Below are 12,573 nucleotides of genomic sequence, written 5' to 3' on the forward strand. Positions count from 1 at the left end.
TTTTTTCCTTTTGGAGAAGATCAGTTGGATACGTATTTTTTGTTCCTGTGAAGTATTCCGATGAACTTCCTTTTGTGTGGTGACTGCTGCTGAAACAGAAAATGAAGAAATAAAGAGGCATGATTATTTTCCATTGGAAGAGTGTTGTTGGAAAAATACAAGAGGAAAAAAAAAGAATGAGAAGCTTTGCAAAATCAGTGTTTAAGGCATGCGGTATTTTTAATGGGTTGTTGTGTTGTAAATACGGGAAGATATTAGGCTCTGGAAAAGAAGAAACATGTTTTGGAAAGTCCATTGCACAGGTCTGATGGTTGTTTGCGGTAAAGGAAAAGAGAAAGTTCAGAGAATTATACAGGACAGAAAAATGTCCAAAACTGAAAAATTTCCAATGCCATATTTTCCATGGAAATAGTTTCCACCCCACATATGTAAACATCATCAGTTTATCTATAGATGTCAGGGGTATTGTGCTGCAAATCAATCATGCTAGATGAGTTAAATGTAGGGGATTAAGCATGGAGATGCCCCAGTGCCTATGCATGTTCAGGCTTGTTCATGGTGTATTTGTCTTCTTTTGGGCTAACAGTATTTAAATTTGAATTGGAAGCATTCCTAGAAAATTTCCTAATGCATGTTTTCCCAGAACACCACATCACTAACTTAGAGAGTGTAAAATCTGGCATTATGTAGATATGTGCTAATTCTAATTGATAGTTATGATTAATAGAAAATGTATTATGGATGGGATGGAGAAGGCCCACTTGTAAGTGATGGCTGAATTGAAGGAAAGTTTACTATGTTGACAAAAAGGGGTACGATATATGCAGCCCCACTGAGTTAGAAGGCACTGATTAGCCGTGCTTGCTTTTTCTAACAGTTGTAAACAATATTGAACCAATGATCCTTGCCTAGGAATGTTGTGTACCAAACCCTATCTAGAAACTCTTGTTTCTTGTGAAGGTGTGCGTGTGTGTGGGCAGGGGAAAACAACCATGGGAAGGAGAAGTAGCTTGGGTCAGGAAACTAGCACTGCATCCCATAGTTTAGTGTGACTTACTTATTCCAGTATACCTTTGTCAGGCATTCTGACCAATTTAACGTCTTCCTTTAATTGGAGACTTGGTATAAACTTGATCCTAAATATTATGCATCAGTCTCTCTTGGATCAATTAATACTGTCAGATTTAAGACTACTGCAATGTAAAAGAAAATACCTTATTTCCCAGTAAGCAGTACATTCTCCCCTTGAAGATGTACTGGCTGAATAGTCATAGATGCATCCCTTTTCTAATCTGCTGTGATTCTTTTCTTTTTAAGGAATCTGCTTGTGACCTGGCAGTCCCTGAATGAGCTAGTTTTGTTTTGTTTCTGTACTATTTTACTAGTCAGGTTATCAATTTCCACAGTAGATATACTATGCATTCTTAGAGCTACTCAATTCATGAATGCCTTGGTTATTTGGAGGATTACAGGTCAGGAGTAGTTAACGGAGCTATCTTACTGCTCCCCTGCCTCAATCTTTTCTTATATTTTCAGAATGAGTCAGCAGGTGGTAGAATTACCAAATAGGGCCAAGTACTTGTTAACAAAAGAACGTTTCTCTTTAGTTTGACCTGCAACTCTCCAGTCTTCTTCAGTCTTTTTACTTATACTACATCATTTCCAAATGGATTTTTATGTATTTAAGACCTCTAAAACGGAGAGAGCTTCTCTCCTAACACCTCCTGCCCTTTGCAGGACTTCCTACAAGGAAGAATGAACAAGAGTTGTTTCTTTATCCACAGTGTTCTTAAAGGTAACAGCATCCTTTCCAAAGGCAAAAATCTGTTACACTTGAAAGAGGAAGTTGCAGTACTAGGATTACCATCCTACTATGAAGTTTTATTTTCAATCAAGGTTGAAAGAATGGTTTTAGTTACAAAAGAGTGCTTCTTTTCCCCCCACCCAACCCCTTGACTTGTCATATTTTGACATTGCTTCCTTGACAAATGGCTTGGTTTGTTGGCTTGGTTTCACAGTTCAGGCAGATTGGTTTGTTTCTTATTCTATTCTGTGAATATAGATGATAATAAAACAGAATAATAAAACTGAAGAAGGGAATGGGATGGATGAAAGTCAGTAAACTGAAACTCAATCCAGGTAAGACTGAGGTGCCATTGGTCAATGATAAGCCACTCAAGAACTAAAGAGTTCTTAAATGCCCCATGAAGGAGCAGCTTTATAGCTTGGGGGTGTGGCTGGGATAGATACACAGTTCTTTTTAAAAAGCAACCATTCAAAGATGGCTTAATTATTTAGAAGAGACCTCAGAAACAGGGAGAACGGCCAACCCTGTTGATTCTGTAACTTTTCTGTTGACATGGAAAGACTCCCCTGCTCATTTGGCCATCTTGTTAAATGTTCATAGAAATATATAAATGGTAGATGAATAATTATTGTTTAATCTTTTACATATTTAACAGTTCATGTCTCCCGCTGTTGAATTCTGGCTATTAGTTGGAGGCTTAGATGTCCTCTGTGGGAGCCAGTGCCTTTTAGCAGCTTTGATTGACACAGCAACCATGGTCCTTTCTCAGAAAGTGTCGTCTGGCCATGGAAATGCATGCTTTGGTTATATCGAGGTGAAATTTCTATAATGTGTTTTATGGGAATGTTTGGATACTTCAGTTGGTCTGAAATCTGGTAGCCAGGCTATTGTCAGGGCTGGATTCACCTGCATGGGATGCCTGGCTGTTTTGGGACACAAGACACAATACTGGTTCATACCTTAAAGGTCCTAAATGGCTTCCACTGGGGGTATTTGAAAGACTGCCTCCTCCTATATCATCTGGCCTTCTAGTTAATATCCTCTCAAGTCCTGTTTGCAGAAGTGAGACAAGACCTTTGTAATGCCTTCCCCCTTCAGGCTCACCTGATGCCTAACGTTCTTCTTTAGATGCCTGATCAAAATATTTCTTTTGATCTGGGTTTATAACTGAGGGGTTCCATCTTTTAAAGCTGTTTTTGTGGATTGCTTCTAGCCTGCTTCTTTTATGAATATTGTTTTAGGCTGTTTAATTATGGTTTTTTGCCTTTGTTTGTTTGTAAGCAATGCCAAGCAGGTCTCTGGAGAGGCAGCATACGTTTTCTAAATAAATAATAGTATTATTATTATTATATTTATATTTATACCCCGCCTCCCCCCGAAGGCTCGAGGCGGCTTACATAACCCCGTCCCCTAAAACCATAAAATGACAATAAAAACCAATGATTTACAGTAATTGTAACCGCGATGGCGTAATCTACTCATTTGCTCTCCGCATCCTCATCTACGGCGGGGGGTGACGCTCTCTACCGCCAGTTTGTGAGGGGGGGGCTGATCTTCTTTCCGCCCGGCCTCAGTTATAAGCCTGGCGGAAGAGCTCCGTCTTACAGGCCCTGCGGAATGCTGGTAATTCCCGCAGGGCCCTCAGCTCTTCCGGGAGCTCATTCCACCAGGTTGGGGCCAGGACCGAAAAGGCCCTGGCCCTAGTCGAGGCCAGGCGGGCTTCCTTGGGGCCGGGAACGACCAGTAGGTTAGCCCCCGCAGAGCGTAAAGCCCTGTGGGGGATATAGGGCAAAAGGCGGTCCCTCATATATGCTGGGCCTAGACCACGGATGGCCTTGAAGGTCAAAACCAAAACCTTGAACCTGATCCGGAAGGCGACCGGTAACCAATGCAGCTGCCTCAGAACTGGCTGGATGTGAGCCCTCCATGGTGTAGCTGTGAGGACTCTAGCAGCCGCATTTTGGACGAGTTGTAGTTTCTGGATCAAGCCCAGAGGCAGGCCAGTGTAGAGTGAGTTACAGAAATCTAGTCTAGAGGTGACCGTCGCATGGATCACTGTGGCCAGGTGTTCGGAGGACAGATAGGGCGCTAGTAGCCGAGCCTGGTGAAGATGGAAAAATGCCCGGCTAGCTACCTGTTTAACCTGTGCCTCGAGTGTTAGTGAGGCATCGATGGTCACCCCTAAATTCCTGGCCTGAGATGCGATATTAAGTTGCGTCCCGGCCAGAAAGGGTAAGCGCGCTTCCTGATCTGCCCCCCTACGGCCCAACCACAGAACCTCCGTCTTGGAGGGGTTGAGTTTCAGGCGACTCTGCTCGAGCCATCCAGCTACGGCTTCCAAACATCTGGCAAATGGATCTGGGGGGGAGTCCGGGTGGCCATCCATGAGGAGAAAGAGCTGGGTGTCATCAGCGTACTGGTGGCAACCCAGCCCATAGCTCCGTACCAGTTGAGCCAGAGGGTGCATAAAGATGTTAAATAATGTAGGAGAGAGCACCGAGCCCTGTGGGACCCCACAAGGGAGCCGGTAAGGGCCCGATACTTCCTCTCCCACGGCTACCCTCTGTGACCGGTTTTGGAGGAAGGAGCGTATCCAGCGTAACGCTGTACCCCTTAACGCTAGCAGCTCGTGATCGACCACGTCAAACGCGGCTGACAGATCTAAAAGAACTAGCACAGCAGAGCCACCTCGGTCAAGCTGGCGATGGAGGTCATCCAACAAGGAGACCAACACAGTCTCCACCCCATGACCAGGGCGGAAGCCAGACTGGTATGGATCGAGTGCCGAAGTATCTTACAGGAACGCTAGGAGCTGGTCCGCCGCAGCCCTTTCTACCACCTTACCCAGGAACGCTAGATGTGATGAGATGTTCTTGTAGCCTCGTCACGGGCCTTCCGCCACACTCGCTCTAGTCGTCTCAATTCCCTCTTCTTCTCCCGGAGCTCCCCAGTATACCAGGGTGCCCGTTTGAGTCGAGGGCAGAGAAGACGTCTAGGAGCAATCTCGTCTATGGCAGCCGACAGGCGGGACTGCCAGTCCTCCACCATGGCCGCTAACGAGTATGTCTGCATGCTTTGGTAAAGCTAATAGAAACTTGAAAAAGTTCAATTGCTTACATACTGTAAAGCAGACTTATTTATATTGAACATTCTTTGGAATCCTAGAAATAACTTAGACTATGATTATGGTAGCATATAGGAATTCTGGGCCATTCATGGGTGGATCTGAACAAAAAAGCAGGTTCATAATACTTGCATCTTTCATGGAAGATTAGGAAAGCAATGTGAAGATTGTTAAGAAAAATTAGAGTTGAAAAATATCTATCTAAAATACTATAATATGAAGAATTCTGTATTAACAGTGCAGAAGGAAATAAATGATAATCTGAAGAGAAATGACATGTAGCTTTTGTTATGCCACATGGCCAAACTAATCCCTGGTTTTATTTTATTTCATTTTACTTCACTTTCTTTATACACTGCCTTTCTCCCTGATGAGGATTCAATGTATCTTACAGTGCTCTCCTCTTCAGCCTGGGTCTCCTAGAGCCTAGTCCAGCATAAACATTGAATAACACTTGCTCTCATAGATGCTTTGGTACTGTTACAGATGATGGGTTTGTTCCTGGATTCTGAATCAGGTTGGGAGATTTTGGGGTGGAGCCTGGGGAGAGAGAGGTTTGGAGAGTAATGCCACAGACTCCTTCCAAAGCTGCCATTTTCTCTAGGGAAACTGATCTGTGTCGCCTAGAGCAGTGGTCCCCAACCCCCGGTCCGGAGACCAGTACCAGTCTGTGGATCAGTCGGTACCGGTCCGCGGCTCTTCCTTGACCTCCTCCCCATCTGCTGCCTCGGGGGCTGCCCTGCCACTCTGCCACCAGCTTGCCTCTGGTGCTCTCCAGCGGCCGCCATGGCTGGGGCTTCCCCTCGGCGTGGCACTGCGCAGCTGCTGCTGGCAGCACCCCCCCAGTGGGCGGCAGGAAGTCAGGGACATCGGCGGGAAAGCAAGTGGAGAAGGGGCTCAGGCGGTGGCGACGTTCCACAGCAAAAGACTACCCCCCCCTCCAGGCTTCAGTAAAATTGTCAAGCGTTGACCGGTCCCCGGTGATAAAAAGGTTGGGGACCGCTGGCCTAGATAGCATTTGTAATGGTGGGATATCAGCAGGTGATAGATACTGGGAGGTGGGCACCTCTAATTCTAAGTGTGCTTGTAACCCCAGTTGTCTCTGGATATGGGATGTCTTGTTGGCAGGGCTGAGGATGTAGCTTGTTTGTTTAAAACTGTTTAAACCAGCTAAAAAGGTGGCATGCAAGTGTTTTATTTAAATAAATAAATCTCAGCAGGTTGTTCTGGGTTTGCTAAACTGTGTGGCCATGGTCTGATAGTTTTAATCCCAGCAGATTTTAAAGTAGAGTTTGTTAAGGTGCAGTAACAATGATAGTTGATACCACATACGATACACTGTATAAAACAGAGATCAGTAAATGTTATAGAGGTGCCATACTAGTAGAGCCAATTTTAAACATTTTCTTTTGAACATGTCCTAAAATTCACACTTTTGGATGAAATATCTGAAATTACAGATTGAAGATGAATTCTGTTGTCTGAAAAATGAAGCACTTGATGGAAATTAGGAAATTTCTAAACAAACATGCTGACTGTGGAATTGCAATAAACTGGAAAAATAAAAAGCATCAATAAGGTCAGAATGGTTTAATAAGATTTGGGAAATTAGTTTAATCAGATTACCGTATTGTGTACATGCCCAAAGAACAGCAGATATTTGGATGAACATATTCTATGAAAAATGGTCTATCTCCAAATTATGCAATGGAATCTTCCATATTTATTTTTTTGTAAGCTATAATTGATTATCTGTAATTAATCTGTAAAATGGGTGAGGTTGTTTTAAGTGCTTGTTGTTAGCTATTTAAATGTTACATTATCTTTTATTTCTATATATAACAATAAAAATTATGACTAATGAAGTACCCCCAAAGGGGCATACAAGCAGCATAAATATAGTGTGGCATAAAAACAATAATCAACTGCATAAAACATTAATAAAACAATTTTGCTGAAAACATAAGCATTAGTCATAAAAACCTCCAGAGTTTAGAGATGTAAAATATCCAGAAATTAGAGCCAGATGTGGTGAAATACCATAGGAATTATTCAAAAGTTCACAGCCCACAGGACAATATATGGGTCTGCTATCTGTACAGGCTTAGAGTCTACAAAGTGCTTTTACTGAATGGTAGAAAGAAAAAAAGCATGTTTCTCTCTCAGTGTCATAGAAATAAGAAAATCCTAGCCAGAGGAGAACGGCAGACAGGCAACATCACACTTCACTTATAGTCATGCATAAAGGACAAGTGAGCTGTCTTTTCTTGTTGGTCAGGAAAAGGAGGATCTGCAAAGAAGACGGACAGAAGAGTAGATTGTAAAAACCTCTTGCCATGAAGAAGAAAGAGCCATTTGCCATGAGGAGCTTTTTCCATTTTCTCTTGGCTACAGTATACCAAAACTTTATCTTGTTATACCTCTCAAAGAGCCTTACACTCCACCACCTCCAACTTTCTGGTGATCCCTGCCCCAAGGAAGCCCACTTGACCTCAACCAGGGCCAGAGTTTTCTCTGTCCTGGCCCCCACCTGGTGGAACGAGCTCCCAGAGGAGATCAGGGCCCTGATAGAACTTGAACAGTTCCTCAGGGCCTGCAAAAGGGAGCTCCTCCGCCAGGCATTCAGTTGAGATTGACACAAACCACCACTTCCCATTGCCCCTCCCAAGCCTCCCTCCTATGACCATCGCTACAGACTCACCCATCCCACTGGGCCATCAGTAAATGTTGACTTATTCTCCCCAGCATTATCATTCCATAATGGTGTTTATTGTTGCTAGTGTTTTACTATCAACTGAGTTAGTTGTATCATTCCTGTTTGATGTAAACTGCCCTGGGCCTTCAGGGAGAGCAGTATATAAATATATAATACATAAATCTTATCTCCAAGAGGGAGCCATAATAGCATAGTGCTGAAATTAGAAAAGGGGGAAACTACAAATACTACATAACATAGTAGATGATTTCTAAATGTTTACAGTTTCAAGAATTAAATGGCCTGCCTTTATTTACTGTCTGAGGAAGAGTGCTTGCACTCGAAAGCTCACACCTTGAATACATCTTTGTTGGTCTTAAAGGTGCCACTCGACTCCGATTTTATTTTATTTACTGTTGTTATGGATATTTAAGATACAGGGCAGAGGACTGCATTTGTCACCTTTTCTTTGATCATTGCTCAGTTTGTAGCGTTTGCAGTGAATGTGTGCAGCTTTTATTTTCTTAAGTGCATTTTCTTTCATTTTAACACAGTCTGTCTGATCTGCGGCCCATGTTTAGTCCCTGTTCAATTCTCACATACCAAAATAGGAGGGAGAAGGGAGTGGGCAGCAGTAACCCTGCCTCCCTAGAGTGTCCTACCAGGCATACCAGTCCTCTCAGCCACCAGAGAGTGAAGTAAGTGTGATGTACTTGCCCAGAGGAAACCTACATGCCAGTCCACTCCCCACAAGGACAGAAATACTTATTTTGCTACCAAACATGAACCCATTTTGCTGCTTTAACAACCAAGTATATTGTTCCAGTGACAGCTGGCCCATTTCCAGAGTTCTCACACTTCAAATGCCAGCTGGCTTTGAAAACAGCATTCTACCTAATTGTTTTATTGCAGGCATGGGTACCCAGGGGGTAATGAGGCAAGATGACTTGAGAAGGTAGCTGTGGAGGGCAGTGGTATAATTCCTGGCTATATAATGCCTCAGTGTCAGTGGCTAGATTCATTAGGGTGGGATGGGATGGAGCTACTGGAAGAAAACAACGTCAGCTGCTAATATGAGGACTGCATAAAGGAGCCTCTTTTCCCAACTAGGTCCCTTTCTTCATTAAAGGTGGAACTGGGTTACAGGCACTTCTAGTGATCAGGAACATGAGCAGCACAAAGAAAGGTAGTATGTAATCTGTAATGCCTCAAGGAAATAAATTGGAGCTTTATTTTTGCTTAGAAGTTTGATAAAGCATATGCTTATGCTTGTTTTTGAGATATTTCTTTATGGAAAATTCTCCCTCTAAAAAACATATGAAATGGTTTCGTGAACAGTAGCTAATAGATGACATTGTCTGCTTTTGTTTTTTCCAACTTTTTGTTTTTTGAATTTGAAATCGTAACACATTCACACTGCATATGGTTAATACTGATTTAAAATCTTAACTGTAAACAAATTACTCCTTAAAGGAGATCAAGCTTTTGGAGCATGTAATATGTCACTGCTCAGTTGTTCTTTGCTGAACCAAAGGATGCCTTGAATTAGTTTTTCCACTGTGGAGTTGGTATACATGGGAACAGTTTAGACTTGGAAACAAATTTGGAAGTTCCAAGACTGACAACTGGCAACGGAGCAGTTTAGAAAAGCAGGTAGGAAGGAACAGCAACCCTTTCTGGTTTGAGAGAAAGAACAGGTGTTTGCGTAAAATAAGAGTTAGCTGGCTATATGAATAATGCCAGTACTTGGGCTTCCTTCTGAGTACAAACATATGGATCATGTCTAAGAAGCAGAGCTGCAGGAGATAATTCTTTTTAAATAGTTCCTTTTACTGCCTTAAGGAACAGCATGGCCTATTTTCCAAGCATTTCAGGTTCACAGCAGAACAGCTTTTTTTGTTCATACTTTGAAAATGGTGTGATGATGGCATCCCCACAATAATAGAACTGTTCCAGACTAAATTGCTCTGCAGCAACTGCTCTGAATGGGTTGGGGGCATTGTGACATGCTCTGTGACTGCTCTAGTAGAACTCCTTTTGACTTGTAAATACTCATCTAAGTAAGACTTAAAAATGGGTCAGTGTACTCTAGTGGATAGTGTTTGATGTGGACTACAGATCCTGAGTTTATTTATTTATTTATTTATTTATTTATTTAGATTTATATACCGCCCTCCCCGAAGGCTCAGGGCGGTTTACATTAAACTAATCAACAATACATGAAACAGTCTTCGTTAAAAACATACAGCAATTAATAACAGTATAACAGTTCAAATTCATACTGGATCTTGGGACTTGTACAAGGGTGTACAGTACATCTTTCAGCCTGACCTGTCTTGGGTGGTTGCTGCTGGGCTAACAATGAGAGATTATTTTTAATTCAGCCTCTGGTCAATAGAATGGAAATATTGCAGAATGCAGAAGTGTAGGCATGTTTTCACACACAGAAATTGTTAGGTTCTTGCCTGACAGTTATGCCTTCTACCTTGTGGTCTTGGTGAAGTATGTGTGAAGATTGCTGGTAGGCTAGCCTCATATTCTCTTATGCAACTTTTGCTTCTAATTTAATGAAATGAACTCTGTAACTCAGGAAAACCTGACAGCAAATTCAGTTTTGTGATGTAGAATGAAGTAGACATGCATGATGGGAAATGTGCCACTGGATGTGATAGGTACAGTGGAGCGAAATGCATATAAAGCTGGCTTGTTTGCAGATAAGGCTTGAATAATAACAAATATTACTTGGCATATTTCATTGTATTGGTTGAGCTTTGTGAAAACTGATATCTCTTAATGACCATAGGAAAATAAGACAGCCTCATGCGTGTTTTGGGTTATCGGTTTGGGAACTTCCTGCAAGTTTATTTGTAGGAATGAGGAGCGTGATGCTCAAGTCATTTTCTGTATGCTTGCTTCTAAGTACTATATGTTGTAGCATGAGGTAAGTTGTCTTTTTTAAACCATGCTTTATTTCGTGGGGGTTAACTTTGTGGGACATAAGCCAAATATCCTTCGTTCCTGTAATAAGCACACCCCTTGGGATGTCAGTATTCAGTTGTTGAAAGTATGCAACACATTAAGCATCATAATTCTAGATTGTGACAGGAATTGATTTGTATGCCCAGAATGGGATTAAAAAAAAATAGTGTTGCTTTGCCCAGATTTTATTTTTTTTTAATAAACCCAGAAACTTAAGTACTAAATTCATTGAAAATGTATAGTTGCTGGCTTCCTTTCTCTGAGTATTGTCTGATACAATAACTGTATTTTTCATCATGTCTGTAAATCTCTCCATATTTGCTAGGACAAAAAATTGTTAATGCCAACCCTCCATAGAATCATAGAGTGGGAAGGGACTTCCAGGATCATCTAGTCCAGCCCCCTGCACAATGCAGGAACTCACAACTACCTGCCTACTCATGGTGACCCCAATTTCATGCCCAAGTGATTCCCCCACACCAAAAATCTCCAGAATCCAGTCTGGCTTGGAGGAAATTCATGTACCATCCCACAGTGGCGATCAGCAATTCCCTGGGTATGCAAGTAAGGGTCACAAGAGACAAACACTGGCACATCCCTTCCTGCCCACCCACTCACAATCTGCCTAAGTGCATAAAATCAGCATTTCTCTACGTTGACTATCTAGCCTCTGCTTAAAAACTTCCAACGAAGAACTCCCAAGAAAGCCTGTTCCACTGAGGAACCGCTCGGTCAAAAATTTTCAGATGTTTAGCCAAAAGTTCTTTTGAATTGATTTCAATCCATTGGTTCTGGTCCGACCTTCTGTGACAACAGGTAACAACTCTACTCCATCTTCTCTATGACAGCCTTTAATGTATTTGAAGATGGTTATCATATCACTTCTTAGTCGTCTTCTCTCCAGGATAACTAGCCAAGCTCCTTCAACCTTTCCTCATACAACATGGTCTCCAAACCCCTCTCATCATCTTTGTAGCCTTCCTCTCGACATACTCCAGTTTCTCTTTCTTCAGTTGTGGTGCCCAAAACCGAACATAATACTCCAAGTGAGATCTTACCTGAGCAGAGTAAAGTGGACACTATACTTATTTTAATATAGCCCCAAATCCAATTTGCCTTTTTAGCTACTGAGTCACACTGCTGACTCATGTTGAGTGTCTGGTCTACTAAGACCCCCCAGATCCTTTGTACACGTACTACCATCAAGACAAGTCTCACCTATACATATGTTTTTCCTACCTGAACGTTTCATTTATCACTATTGAAATTCATTTTAGCCCAGTTTTCTAGCCTGTCAAGATCATCTTGTATTCTGATTCTGTCGTCTGGTGTGTTTGCTACCCCTCCCAGTTTCGTGTCATCTGCAAATTTATTTAGTACCCCCTCTATTCATCCAAATCATCTATAAATATATTGGACAACACAGGGCCCAGGACAGATCCCTGAGGCACTACACTTGTCACTCCTCTTCAAGAAGATGATGAACCATTTACAAGCACCCTTTGGGTACAATCTGTCAACCAGTTCTTGATCTACCTAACAGTAATAAGATCCAACTTGTCAATAAGAATATCATGGGGAACCTTATCAAAAGTCTTACTCCAGTTGATATTTATTCAATTCTTTTATATCCTGTCTTTCTCCGCAATGAGGATCCAGTGCAGCTTACACCATCCTTCTCTCCTCCATTTTATCCTCACAACAACAACCCTGTGAGGTAAGTCAGCCTGAGAGAATGTGACTGTGGTACAAGGCCACCCATGGCATGAACCCATGGCTTCCAACTTGGGTCTTGTTCAAATTTGACAGATGCCAAAGAGATGTATATAGATTCAGCTTGAAATTACGTTTGTCTCAAGGGGATTAGCTGCTATTTTGGAATCAATTTTTGATCCAGAAACCCTTCTCACTTACTTTTTACATTAATTTTTTTAGTGAGATTTTATGCAAAGCTTAAAACAAAACATA

General features: G+C 42.1%; 1 protein-coding gene across 7 annotated transcripts in view; it reads left to right on the forward strand.

The window, feature by feature from the left end:
* The window catches only part of MARK1 (microtubule affinity regulating kinase 1), a 79,071-nt gene that overhangs the window by 880 nt on the left and 65,618 nt on the right, over positions 1-12,573 (forward strand). The window contains exon 2 of one of the 7 annotated variants that reach the window (XM_077339892.1): positions 6,392-6,510. The exons of the other annotated variants lie outside the window; for them this stretch is intronic. The gene's annotated coding sequence lies outside the window, so the exon portion shown is untranslated. The remainder of the gene's footprint in view (positions 1-6,391; positions 6,511-12,573) is intronic. 7 annotated transcript variants of the gene reach the window in all.

This window comes from Paroedura picta, chromosome 1 (assembly GCF_049243985.1).
Source record: "Paroedura picta isolate Pp20150507F chromosome 1, Ppicta_v3.0, whole genome shotgun sequence".
In the NCBI taxonomy this organism is placed as follows: domain Eukaryota; kingdom Metazoa; phylum Chordata; class Lepidosauria; order Squamata; family Gekkonidae; genus Paroedura; species Paroedura picta.